At 41.0% G+C, this 14,749-nt stretch overlaps 1 protein-coding gene across 5 annotated transcripts in view; it reads right to left on the bottom strand.

The window, feature by feature from the left end:
* NCOA2 (nuclear receptor coactivator 2) overlaps positions 1–14,749 on the bottom strand; it is a 197,899-nt gene that overhangs the window by 169,979 nt on the left and 13,171 nt on the right. The gene's annotated exons all lie outside the window — the stretch shown is intronic.

The raw sequence follows: 14,749 nt of genomic DNA, 5'->3' as shown, positions 1-14,749 counted from the left end.
ATCAGGAAGATATGACTGCGCTGCACGGAACAGTAAGCTCCGGGTACAACAGGTGTTTTGCAGGTGCTGGATCCAGTTGGTGCCTGCTGGTATAGAGTTATGTGAACTAAGGAAGCTGCAGACATGCACACTCTTCCCTCCTCTCCCTTGGAGGATAAAAGCTTTAATACAAAAAAACTAACATTCTGTGTTAAATATGAACTTGGTTAAATAATAATTTGTGAATGAGGGCTAGAACAGCCCAGGGTATCAAACCATGGTTTGATTCTGGTTAGGTATCCTGGTTTGTTCCAATTCTAGTTGGTTAACAAACTGTAATTAGCTAGTTCGCATGTAACGAACCCGGAAGCTTTCACTGACCTGAGCTAGCACACAGATGAGAAGAGAACTTGTGAGTCTGAAACTCCCCCTTACGCTCATTCACTGTGTCTGAACTGCACTATTATGGAATTCTAGATTCCTGAATTTGTTATCAGTAACTGACTACCAACAGTCTAGAAAATGTAGCTGTACCAGGGCAGAAACTACTCTCTGTCAAGATTTGGGTACAGTAAATCTATTGGGGTTTCAGTTCTAACAGAGAGCCTCCACATATACCCGGCAGCTGAATAAATCAAAAGAGAAAGGGGGAGAGAAAGGGTGATGTAACCTTGTAAAAGGAAGGAAATCCCCCCTCCCTTTTCAGTTAAATGGTGCTAATAAGAAGACTGAGGTGCCTTCCAGTGCATATGGTGTTCAAAAATCCCCTGGAACTGGAGCTCCTCTCTGGGAGGAGATGGATACAGCAATGTAACTAAAAACCAGAATGAGTAAACGTAAAGGCTTATGTTGTTCATTTGTCTAACAAATTTGTTTTGGGAGACCATTTGTTGTTTTGACTTTGTGTTCATACTGTTTTTATTGTCATTTTACATTATGTTATAGTAAATTATGTTAACCGTCCCAAGGACTCTATACACTTTTACAGCAGAATTTAAAGTTCTACTGTGTATTTTACAGTCTCAGTCCATTTCAGACAACCAAGCTGAAGTTGCATTTTTCCTTTCATATACAGCTAAGCTACTATTAATAGGGTAGCAAGTTGGAACCAGACTATTTTATTTTACTAGTCCCATTAAGTGTGCTGTTGGGCTGAAAATCTCTCCAAGTCCATGCTTACCTAGATACCTGGGATTCATTCATGGGGGGGGGGGGATGGGGACTGAAGTCTGGAGATTGAAGTGTGGACATTTCAAGGGAGATGCTTTACTTTTCCATACAAGGCTGGTTAAAAAAACCTGATATTTTGTTCCCCAACCTTAAGCACCAAAATGCATTTGTATTATCTATAACAGGGGTGTCCAAAGTTTTTGGCAGGAGGGCCACATCAGCTCTCTGACACTGTGTCGGGGGCCGGGGGGGGGGAAAAAGAATTAATTTACACTGAAAATCTGAATAAATTTACATAAGTTTACATAAATGAATATATTAAAGATGAACTTATATGAATGAATGAAGGCCTTGCAATAGCTCAATGCCTATAAAAGGCCTTGCACAAAGCAAGGTTGGCCTTTCCTTTGCTGCCACTACTGCATCACAGATGTGAAAGAGCAAGCAGTGGAGGGAGCTCTCATCCCACTGCTCACACGGAAGGTCAAACAGTCGCCCTCATGCTGAGAGAAGTTGCATTGGGCCAGTGCGCGCTTCAACAAATCTCTGGAGGGCCAGAGGCTCATTGGAGATTGGGGACTCCCTGAGGGCCACATTGAGAGGCCTCGAGGGCCGCAAGTGGCCCCCGGGCCGGGGTTTGGGCACCCCTGATCTATAATGTAATCCTTCCAACAATCTTGCAAAGTAAGTAAACATTGTCATCCCCATGCTGTAGCCAAGGCAGAGTAATTTACCTAAAGTCATCCAGTGAGTTCATGATAGAGGCAAGATTTGAACCAGGGATGTTCTACTACACAGCTCGGTCACTTAGCCACCACACCAGCTCACTACAACTTGATGTTTTTCTATAATCAAGCTTTCTAGAAAGAGAGGGTGCATTCAGTGGTACACAAATCCATCTGACATGGCAAAGGTATCATTTCAGTTATTCTCTCCAAATAAGCTTTTCAGAAGTCACAATATACAGCCATAGATTTAAATTTTGGATAAATGCTTATCCATGTCACAGGAGAAAGCTGCAGTTTGCTGTGTGCTCTCTAAAGCTCATAGTACAAATCCATTTCAGCAGTTGGCAGACCCTGGAAGCACTGGCAAACACACAAAAAAGGAAGACTTCTTTTAAAGTCTATTCTTTAAAGTGAGGCACATGGTTCTTATTCAACCACTACAGTCACTCTCACTTGAAGCAGTAACCTTAATTATTAGCACAACATTTTTTATCACTGGAATTTTAACTGGAAAAAAGTCTGACAAAAGAGCTGAATGCCTGTAGTGTAAGATGCTCTCAGAAGAGCACTGGAACTCAGCCCACAAGTCATTTAAAACTCAGTTTTGAAAAGCCAAGATTTAAATACAAGCAATTTGCAGCACACAGCTCATCTCCACTCAGCCCTAAAGACACACTAAAAGCAATTCAAAAGGATTTATTCCACTAAGCTTTTAATTGTATCAATTTATATTCTTTAGCATCACAAAACAGTGTTGCTCAGAGTGCAAAATTAATTTCTAAGATGTGGAAAAAATACATTGTTGAAATGCAGCTTAACTATGGTATACAACTTTTAAGGACAAGTGTGATAGTGTAACCAATTCAGGCTTTCTACTGACTTACATAAAATTTGAAGCCAGACTGAAACAGTATGATCCCATGATCCCAGCTGTGTTGGCAAATAAGCCTATTAGAAACTTATGGACACACACACAATGTGCAAATGAATCACAATTTTTGTACTTGTGCCAGAACTGCAAACCAATCCATGGCATTCTGGACATAGGAGAGGCAGACAAGTGCTTAGGTATGCAAGACCCCAAATCATTTAATGCTTTATAAGGTCATGATCAGCTTTCCGACCTCTGCTTAGGCAGCTATGGAAGTCAATGTAAAGTTCTGGAGCAGTACAGCAATATGTTGCTGACAAACCAGGGCTACGTATATTCTCTGATTCTGGTCAAGCACTGCACAACTTCAGAATTAAACAACAAAAGAATTTCAAGTCTTCAACTTAACAAAACAGCACAGAATATTTGCACAAAATCCAATTATGCAGTAAAATTAGACATAAAACATCACCAGAAAGTCTAAATTCTCTCCCAAAGTCTTGTGATTAATACAAATCTAACACTTAGCAAAGTCAATCCATGTATGAATATGGGTCAAGCTAGAAATGCAGGGGAATAAGTATTTCAGGTATTTGGCTATTGATTTCTCCTATAGCCAATAAAAGAAAGACTTTCATATTCTTGCTTAGATTATGTACAATTACCAACTGTATCTGAATCCAATGAAAGCACAATATTTAATGATTTGCTTGTTCATCTTTGTATTCACTGCCAACAATGTGGTCTTATAATTGGGCAAGTCCATTATACATGTTCATAAGAAGTTCTTTTGACAATCATATTTTCATTTAGATAAATTAAACATTCATATCCATGGGATATTGAGCAATCCATGGGAATTATTATTTCTAATATATAGTATTTAAACTAGTTTGATTGCCTTTTCACCACATCCTTCTCCGTTTATTTTCTGACACAGTAGTCTGGCACAGAGGCATCTCTTCCTTGGATCAACATATAATGGTGTTGCATTATAAAGTAAAGAAAATTATTATTAAAGTAAAGTAAATTATTACTACTGAGCATATTATGAAAGGAAGCTTCTTTTCACCCTCCCCCCCCCTCCCAAAAAACCAGCACCCAGCCCCAACTGCTACTAGTGACAATGCCGACATCATCACTGGTCACTATCACAGCAAGCCAACTCCACCGTCCAGAGGGTGTCAGACCAGCGTGTGTCACACAAACTACCTTTCACTACATCTCGCACTACAAGTTCGGCAATGGTCCAAATCACAGCTCACCAAGCACCTTCCCTAAGCTGGTGCACAACAGAAATTCAAGCGTACCCACTGTTAACAGGCACTTCTTTTTATATATCAATCATTTGGGCTGTAGAAAAAAAAAAGACTAGCAGGAACTAAATTATGCTGAATAGGAGCAGTTTTGTATATCAAGTAAGGGCAGTCACAAGACAGAGTTTGCATCTGTGTCTGGGTGGAGGCAGCCTAACTTCACCATCCAAAGCATTTCTGCTTCCCCTCCCATGCTACCCCCCCAGTCCACCCATCTTTTAAAAAAACTGCACAACCAAAGAAAAAGAGAGCACTCTCCTCCAAGAGGGTACTGATCCAGCAACAATTGCACAGAGCAATGCTTAGTTCTTGGGAAAGGCAGCACAGTATTAAACCATCTGCATTACTACCCCTTCAAGCACAACTTCAGATAGCGCCACTCTCTCTCATTCCTCCTGACCTTAAAATTCCAATCATACAGTAAAAACAGAAATATCTGAGTTGCTTACTTCTCAATAAAAAGTAAAACACTAGTGTTCTTTTTTACACAAAATTCAGCAAAACACAGTGAGATGATCTGTCAGGAATGCCACAAACACTTTAAAAACATTTCCTGACAGTGCATTTTAAACATCCATCTGTTCTACAGGAAGTTTAATACTAACGAAGAAGGGGAGAGAGAGAGAGAGAAAGAGAGGGAGGCCCAAAGAAAGGTTTTTAGTACAATCAACATTTCCCCCTTTTGTGGGAAAGGGACAGGAACTTATGTTCAACAACAAGCCACATTCCCCTCCCAGTAAAAGCTATATAGTTGCACTGGAAACAATCCAATACAAATTTAATAGAGTATATAGTAACCAAATCATCATAAGATTTACAAAGCAAACAGACAGCAACACTGCTGTAAGATATACTCTCTGAAGTGCAACCTAGTCTTACTTATCTTTTATATACAAAGCTTTTAGCAACTTTGGAAGTACAATTATACATTTCATTACAGCATGTACAATTCTTTCTTCTTACAGCAAGTCGATTCTTTCTAAAGATTCTCCTGGATATGTCAGGGTATTGCTCCTATGAAGCTTGCAAGGGACAGCATTAAACCAACTAAATGGCGCCCAGAGGCTAAATACACAACAAACAGAGAGATATGCTTTGCCTTGAGCTCTTCAAAAAGTTGCTCCTTAGGAGACAGTCTAAAGCAACTTCTTTAAAAAAAACAACTCCACTACATACTGAATATAACACCATACACCAGTGGTACTCAAACTTTTCCAGCCAGAGGCTCCCTTGACCCCCGTGGCTGTTGACCATGACTCCCCATCATGTTCCTGAGGACTGGAAGTGACATCATTAAACAGGAAGTGGCCAGAAATATTAACCATATTAATATTAATTATATTAATCATATCATTAATTAAATGCAGATCTTAAAAATATATTATTAATACACAGCAATATACATGCTTTATAAATGATCAGCTGCTGATCACTGTTGGAGACAGGATGCTGGAGTAGGTAGATTTTGTCTGGTCCAGGAAGACTTTTTTTTTTTTAACTTTGTAAGCATACCAATAGAATTGTTTTATCCAAGGAACTTTGTTAACAACCAGTCTGACCAACATTACACACACACACCCCCGTGGACCCCAATCCAACTAGTCATTTCTCCCATTCTCCTTGGATAGGATTGAACCCTTTATTAATTTAATGAAATTGAATTTTTCTAGCAGCTGGTGGGGAAAACAAAAATAGACCATGAAAATATATGGTTCCTAAATATATGGTTAGGAAGCTGATTTGTCTCCTATACTAGGAGATGCACAGCTCAAGCCTATGCATGTCTACTCAGAAGTAAGTCTCATTAGAGTCAATGGGGCTTACTCCCAGGAAAGTGTGGATAGGATTGGGCTGGCAACCACTTAATCCAGTGCTATTCAAACTGGGGCATCGAGATGCCCCAGCCTGAGGACCCTGGTCTCTACCCCCTTAAGGGACGGGGCAGCCTAGAGGCAGGACAAAGGCAGCAGCACAATCCCCAGGATCGCACCACTCAGGGGGCTGCAGGGGCTTGGGTGCATTTACCCAAGCGCCCTGCAGCCTCCCTGGGGTGCGGGGAGCCCGGTGCAACTTCTGGCAGGGCTCCCCGCAGCAGGGAAAGTGGATGCGGAGCGATCGCGCCCCGCCCCCGCTTTAGCCTCCTCCCCCCACCCCTGCAAAGACTTACTGGCTCTCAAGCTGTCCCAGAGAGTTTGAGAACCACTGACTTAATCAATGGCTGATAAGTATTCCCTTCAAATAGCAAGATTTATCACTTTAAAATACAGCCTTTCCTCTTCAGTCAAACAACAAGATTAATTACTTTAAAAACAGTACCCTTTTTCTGCTCTTGGACAAGTAAAGTGTGTGCTAGTCTCTCTTCTCCCCCTTTGCCAACTGCATGGAAACAACTTTAAGGGGAGGGGGAGGAAAAAGGGAAGGTTTGGAGATTGAAAGGGGGGAGTGGAAGAGGGAGGGGGTTGAAAAGAGAGATTTTACTTTGATGAGAAGCAATCCCAGGCTGGGTACTACGAACCAACCACACAAGGATCAAGGAGGGTTTCTTTCTGACAGTCAGCAAGGGCAAGGACTGCAAAATGAGCATGCTTGGTACTTGCCAGATGGGGGTTGGAGTGGAAGAGCTTTGGAAACAACATGCAGCGAACACAAAAGGTGGCAGCCTCCTAGTGGAGGAACAAGACAGTGGGGCGGGGGCAGCCACTCTCAACGCTGAGCAGCTGTGAGAGGGAGCAGCTGAGCAACTCCCGTTTCTTCTGCTTAAAAAAAAAGCACAGAAGGCGGGCTCGTATTTTGCCCAGGGGTGTGACTGTATCGCTGGGAGAGGACATCCCGGCCTCCCCTTTGAGTTCCTGGAGCCTCCCTAAGGAGCCGCGCCTCACAGTTTGAACAACACTGCCATACACTGACAACCATGAGAAAATTTGGTGGGAGTGCTTCCATCATTATGTGCAATCTCTGGGTTTAAGAAATAGGCTACCTCAGTATATGAGATGCAAGGGAGTGGTACCAAGATGCAGGTCTCTTGTCTTGTGTGCTCCCTGAGGCATCTGGTGGGCCACTGTGAGACAGACTAGATGGGCCTTTGACCTGATCCAGCAGGACTCTTAATATTTGTATTCAAATGAGCGTTCAAGGGACAAATTAAGCATAAAAAGGCATCAACAAAGCATTGTCAAGGTGTATCTGCATCTATTCAAAAGTCAACTCGGGTAACCCCAGAAGCAATTCAGCCAACCTATGTCCAACAGATATGCAGACATATGCAAGCACTTAGGATGGTACAATTTTAACCATAATATTAATTTGCTGATGCATTACACTTCTCCGACAGCTCTCGGCAGACCCTTACCTGAATTACAAATACAGGTATGATGTCAAGTTCACAAGTTATTTCAACTTTAAGAATGACTCTTGTTTTATCATTATTTGGAAACAACTTTAAAATATAAGCTGAATACATAGAGGAAAACATCTACTTTAAAACTCTTGACACATATTGGCTAGCACTTAAGCCACCCTCCAGTCCACTAAAGCTTTATACTAGATTAGGTGTGCCCAAACCCTGGCCCTGGGGCCACTTGTGGCCCTCGAGGAATCCCAATTCGGCCCTCAGGTAGCCCCTAGTCTCCAATGAGCCTCTGGGTCTCCAGAGACCTGCTGGAGCCCACGCTGGCATGATGCAACTGCCCTCAGCATGATAGCCAACTGTTCGACCTCTCACGTGAGCTGGGAGTCGAGGGCTCCCTCCACTGCTTGCTGTTTCACATCTGATGCAACAGCGACAGCAAAGGAAAGACTGACCTTGCTTTGTAGAAGGCCTTTTATGTACCTTGAGCTATTGGAAGACCTTCATTCATTCATATAAGTTCCATCTAATATATTCAATTATGTACATTTATTCAAATTTGAAATGTAAATTAATTCTTTTTTCCCCAGCCCCCAACACAGTGTCAGTGAGACGGCGTGGTCCTCCTGCCAAAAGTCTGGACAACCCTGTACTAGATCAGCAATACAGAAAATCACAGACGGTGTTTGATACTGTAGGGCAATTGTATCACTATTGACTTTTCTGCAGCAAAATCTAGTGCTATTAGATTTTACAGCATATCATTCCCCATTATCTAGGTATCAATGTTATGCAATGTCTACGAGAAAACTAGAAAATTCAAACCTTTCTTCTATATGAGGATTTTCACTGAAGCTACAGAGTGCCTGGCAGAGTACAAAAACTAAAACAAGTTATTACAAATTGTAATAAAGTACTCTTTTGCCCTGATTAGACTGTTGGAAATGCACCTTATGCAAAGGGGCTTGAGTCAGGTGTGTAGTAGCCATAACTACTACTTAGTAGTATTATCCATCACCCTGAAGAATCATGTCATCGCTGAACATCTGGGTTGCCAGGTTCCTGTTCATGCAGCACAGGGATTCTGCAAGTCTAGGCAGGCAGCTCTACCATTCCCTGTCCAGAACATGGCAAATAGGGAAGGAGATTTTGCCTCCCAAGCCAAGCTCCTTGCAGGCCAAATGACCTTGAGAGGTGGGCCTGATCCAGTCCATGGGCCATAGATTGCCATCCCCTGATCTAGCTCAATACTGTCTGCTCTGATGGGCAGTGGCCCCCCTGTATTTCATAAAGGGCTTTTCTCTAGCCTGACCTGGAGATGCTGTGCTATTGAGCTGTGCCTGTCTCATCATCACCACTTCTGTACTACAATTTGCCATTTAAGACACTAACTATATGCATATTATCACTATTGGGATCAAAAATACTGCAAACTTCATTTGCCAATAATGGTATCTTTGGAGAAGTTTAACATATCATACAGAGATGTCCTTAGATCTTTTAACAAGTTGGTAGATAAACAGAGCTAGGAAATTAGATTTTCTGAAAGCCAAGACAAATCTACTGGCCTTCATCCAAGATACAGTGTCATTGTCAGGCTTTGTATTTAATTAGTACTATTTAATGTCAAGCACTCACTTGGGTAGATCTTTCACCATATTCTGTTAGTAAGTCTTAGAGCAGACACTGGGGAAAAAATCTGCTTTCATAAATGCATCAAGTCATCTCTAAAATGCAAATGCTCAGTTGTCCTGTTCTTGACCCCAGTACCTTTCCCAAGCTCCAACACAGATAACATATCAATCTGAATTTAAAACATATTTACTGATTTTGCATCAATAATAGCAGCAACTTTTCTATATGCACATATATATTATACAAAAGTAGTAATATTCTGAAGTAATGCTGATGCATGGTTTAGCTTACAATTCCTTTTTAAAAAATTTTATACTCAGTTTGCAAAAGGGCTTGCACAAGCCTGAAGCTTGCCTGCTCCCTCTTCTCATTCCTTTCCCACTCCACACTGCATGGAGACTACATTCTGATCCTGAACTAGCAGAATACATATTTCACCATTGCACCCAAACCAAGCAAGCCAGAATTTGATCCCATTTATACAAACGATAGCTTGCAATCCTGATTTGAAGAACTACGGTTTGTGCAAGCCTATTTGTCAGGTTTTGACATAACAGTATCTACAGTTTTCTGTTAACCTGGGATTGGAAATTTCTAATCATTGTGCATAAGAAGGGTAAGAGGCAACATGCACATTCAATGTTTGTGTCTTCTTGTAGTCATAATGACAAACCATGGTTTAGCATTACATCTGAACCAACCAAATAAACCAGCTGTGGGCAAGTTCAGACACCATGCACAGAAAAGACTGAATTCTGGGTTCATGCAACATCTGCTAGCTAGAGGTACACACAGTTTCACTTTCGCTGCTCTTATGAAGAGATGAAGACTAATTGGCTGCAACATTTGAAGTAGTCAATCCTGGCTTATTCATGCCAGTTTCAAAATAGGTCAGAGTCTGAACCTTGGATTCAATGCCAATAATTACTGTATACCAAAGCGATGTCACACTGACAAAGCGGACTTTAAAAGAGCTCAAAAGCCTTTGCAACAATAAGTTTGCTAGATGACAATCAGATAAAGTTAATCAACTGGACTTGAGCTTTTAAGATGCCACAGATTTTGTATTTTTGCTTCTAGAGGAGTAACCATTTTAGCCTACAGCAGTAAAAGTGACAGTCTTGTCACAACTTAAAAACTAACCAATGTATTGTGGCCTCCCTGCTGGTGCTCTGGAAGTGTGTACCTCCACATGCTGTCAGAGACCCTTTTGCAATTACCGTAGGTCAGCTTCCATTGGCAGAACATCATTTTGCCAGTGCTCAAGCCTAATAGGATTGGGCTGTCAGAAAGATAACATTAAGCAATGACTGGCAAAAAAAGTCGCTCTAGCCAAACCACGTTATCTAACCCATTTTTGCCTGGCCCACAGTTACATTTGGTCCCTGTTGCGTATTTGCAGCATTGAGCAGGAATGGCTTAACAATGTAGTGACACAATGTAGCAAAGAAATCTTTGCTACAACATTTGCTACAACAGACTAATGAAAATGCCAGAAGGGTAGTTGTGCTAATATTTTTTGTACTTATTCTGCAGAGTCAGCATATGTGAATATATTCAGAAACATACTGAAATTTATGCCAAGTCTTAAACATGCAGTGGCTATACAAACAGCAGCCATACCATAGTGTGAAAAACCATACAAACACCAAGTTGCCAACTTCACAGAATGACAGTTACAAGCGCGCGAGCGCACACACACAGAGAAGGTTAGTCTGAATCCACACTGCCTCAGTCAAAGGATTAAGGATGCCCAGATTCTTTTAGAAAAAGTGTGACTTTCTTCTCTTACTATATAAAAAATGAACATTTTTAAGGTGGAATCTAAATTTAAGTCTTTGTTACTTAGCCTGAACATTCTCTTACACAAGTCTTTTTAGATAATGTTGCAATGCACCCCCCATTTCAAAACATACAGGTTGTATCACACCTAAAGTTCTTCGTACCTCTGATTGCTTAAGCTGCTAGTCTTAGTATCTTCTCCAGCATTTGTACATCCCTGTGGGAGTAGCATGCCCATTACCGAATGCAGTTCTCCCAAGTATCATTGAGAGGCATCTTGACAATGAAATATTAAACCTACTACCCAGGTTTTTCAGCTTGCAATGTATCTGTTATCTAATGTGATTTACACACCAGCTCCTATATCAAACTTTGCTATACAGCTATAAAGCCTGGTTTTTGAGCATTTCTTCTGCAATCAGCTATATTAAATACTGCTAGAAAATAGCATAATTCGGGTTGTTTTCCACTCATGTGTCACTTGAGTATTCAATAGCCAGTTCTTGCAAAGAAAAAAGGTACGTACCCCATTAAGGACACACGAACTTTCTTATAATTGTCATGGGTTAGAATAGGGTTGTCAAACATAAGGTCCATGGGCTGCGTGTGGCCCCCTGAAGCTGTTTCTCTGGCCCATTACAACTGGGCTCTCCCAACTTGATAATAGGGCTCTCTCATATAGTGAAAATATGAACAAGATTTGCACATTTTCTATTCTGTCATTTGCAGCTAATGAGTTTCTATGTGAGAACAAAGTGCTTATTTCTGGCCATCATCTGTTAATGATGTCACTTCCAGCCCTCAGCAGGCACCATGAATGTTAACTTCATCCCTCTGCATGAAACAAGTTTGATAACCTTGGCTTAGAATGTCTGGTCAGTGACCTCTCTGCCCTGCCCACATCTTCCATCTGAACTTGTAGTTGCTGTTGCATTTCCATCAGCCAATCATTTTCAACATTGCCCCTGTTCCTTAAGTTATTTCAGTAGAACGTATACCTGATGTTTTATACATCCAAGTCCCCATTATCTTTACAATGTTCATTCTCTCTCTCGCTTTTAAGCAGGCTACAACAAGTCTATTGGGTGCAAATGGACAAACGCAGAACAAATAAGCCTTTCGTTCAAAATCAAAGAAATCTATACACTGAATAGCTGTTGTTCATCACTGAAAGTCATTGCAACAACTAGCATGTCATTTTAAAATTCTACTTCAAGATTTTTCACTTTCCAATTAAAAACATAACATCTTCGTAACTAATTTTAAAGTACTTTTTATAATATAAATTCTCCTAAATTTGATTATGTTGCAAGACAGCAGTAAAGAATTGATTTATATAGCACAACTTCTGCAAATGGTGCTTTATAGACAATAAGAAGAGATCAACAAACATTTTTACCAACCCTAAAGATCTTTGGATCAGACTCTCGAGTTTCTTGATAAAATGCACTCACTCATAAGAAGGTTAAAGAGAAAACACACAAAATGAGAGCCAGGATAACTCACTGAATATGTAGTTTAAGGTCTTCATTTGCCCTAAAGATTTTAGACTTTTAAGGTGCTACTGGTCAAATACCAAAATTTATTTAGGGTCCAATTTGCTAGAGAGCCTCCTGCATTATCCATGGGGGTTCTGTTCTACGAACTCCTGCAGATAAGGAAACCCTTGAGTTTTAGGGCCCTGTAACTCTCCAGAGGTGAGGAGAGCTATGACCCCCTTGTCTCCGGAGGATGCTCTGAGAGCTGGCGAAGTCGTGTGTGGCCTCCCCAGCCTTCCAAAAGTCTTAAAACATCACTTTTTGTTTTTAAGAAAAACCAGAAGTGACCTTCTAAGGCCTTCCAGAAGCCTTAGAAGCTTTCCTGGGGGGGGGGGGAATGAGAAAATAAATGTTCTCGGATCCAATATTCAGGATGACCAGATATAATCACAAAGGAGGACAGGGTACCCAAATATGTATGGCATCCAAGAAAAATGTAGGACATGACAAAATAAAAGCTAAAAAACACTCATCTGTTGAATTTTATGTAGTTAAATACTATATTACATATAATTTATTACTTACAATAAGGCTATGTGCTACCTGTAGGGGCCAGCTCACAGGAAAAAGACATTTAAGTTCTTTTCCAGGACATGAGGCTAAAAAAAAAAAAAAAAGAGGACATGTCCTGGAAAATGAGTATGTCTGGTCACCCTGCACATTGTACAAATGCAGAAAAGTATACATTATGTTACTAGTTGAAGAAATGTGAATATTATGACTCAAAAAGCATGGACTGTTGTGTCTTCTAGGGAAACACTGCTTTTGTTCTGTAATTATTAGCCTTGCTTCTAGAAACAGCCAAGCAGCTAGCCCACAGTTTAGCACACCTAGCATTGCACTGAGTTGTGGCCATCCCTTATCTTCCAGTATGGGAACTTGCTTTGTGTCTTTGCATATTTACAGAGAACTAAAAAGAAATGAAATTCATAATGTCCCACTTGCATCAAACTAGATACAACTGTGTAAGTGATAAAGGCATATGGCTTACATGGCCTGAAGATAATAACTATGCACTTAGGTAACTTATAGTCAATCCAACCTAAGTTGCCCCCCACTGATGCAGACTTTTGAGATTTAGTACTCAAGTTCCAGAGAAATCTTAAGGAATGACCTTACAGCATCCTTTATACTTGCAACCTCTTATTTCAAGATAGCTGGAATACTTCTTCTCATAAGGTGGTATTAGCCCCTTGGTCTTAATCAGTCAATCCATTCACCAAGATACACCCCAGCAAGAACAGTTCTCCATACTGACAGACAAAAAATCAGATTGTTTGCAGGATACTTCCATAGATGAACTGCAGAACAGCAACTGTTTAAATGAAAGATGAAAGTAACTTCATCTATGAAGCATTTGGCAAACAAATCAAAGCAGGCCACTGAAAGGTCTGCACCATGCCCCACTTAGTAGGATGATGGAAGCCACAGACCATTCGGCTAAGCACCACTGGATAGCACTGCAACGCTCAGATGCAACAATGGTGGTAATGTATTGCTTCTTCACAGCTGTAACTGCCACAGAATAGGCTTAAAGACAAACTCCTACCTGTGCTCAGCTGGATTCACCAAGCTGGCTGCCATCTATACTAAGGCCATCTCCTTTGCCACTCATTGTTCCAAACTTCCAGTAAACCAATGAGGCAAGCAGGTTCTATTCTGCAGAAGAGGATGCTTGACCTAATTGTTCTTAAGTGCTTGTGTGGAAAATGTAGTTCTCTGGGACACAGGGTATCAGCCACACCCTTCTGAAACTCCTTGAGCACTCTCAGAAATCTCTAGGGATAGGTCACATTCTACTAGGTCAACCACCCCTACAGAGGGAAAAGGTCATTGCAAGCCTAAAGCTAGCCAGGAAGTGATCTGACCAGGACAAGGGAGTCAAGGAAATTCTCTACTCTCACAGTTTGCCCAGTCAAGAACACCAGCTGAACAATGAATGGGAAAGGATTTGCAAAGTCCAAGAAGTCATGTATGTTTAACCTACATCTTATATGAGAGTTACATTCCAAGGTTGGTGTAATGCCAAAACTGTGTATAGTTAAACCTACCTTAAATCCAACAAGAACAAAAATCACAAGAGACACATGGAAATTGAGATAACTGAGGGAATAACAGCACCATTCTCCCATTTCAGTCTTGCTATGGGGCATATACTAAAGTGGCCAAGGGGTGCCTACACCCTTTAGACTGCTGTTTTCTCCTGTCCTTTGGGGAGGGGCCAAGCATGTATACTTGAAACTGCACAAATGAAGTGTACACAAGATGCAGGCTGTCTGTATATGCTCCACAATGACTCAGATGAGAAAAATTAATCTGCTGTTCCCTCAGTTGTCTCAATTCCTATGTATGTCTCATAGTATGATTTTAGTTCCTAGAAGACA

This window comes from Tiliqua scincoides, chromosome 4 (assembly GCF_035046505.1).
Source record: "Tiliqua scincoides isolate rTilSci1 chromosome 4, rTilSci1.hap2, whole genome shotgun sequence".
Classification (NCBI taxonomy): domain Eukaryota; kingdom Metazoa; phylum Chordata; class Lepidosauria; order Squamata; family Scincidae; genus Tiliqua; species Tiliqua scincoides.
This window is presented reverse-complemented; position numbering and strand designations above follow the sequence as displayed.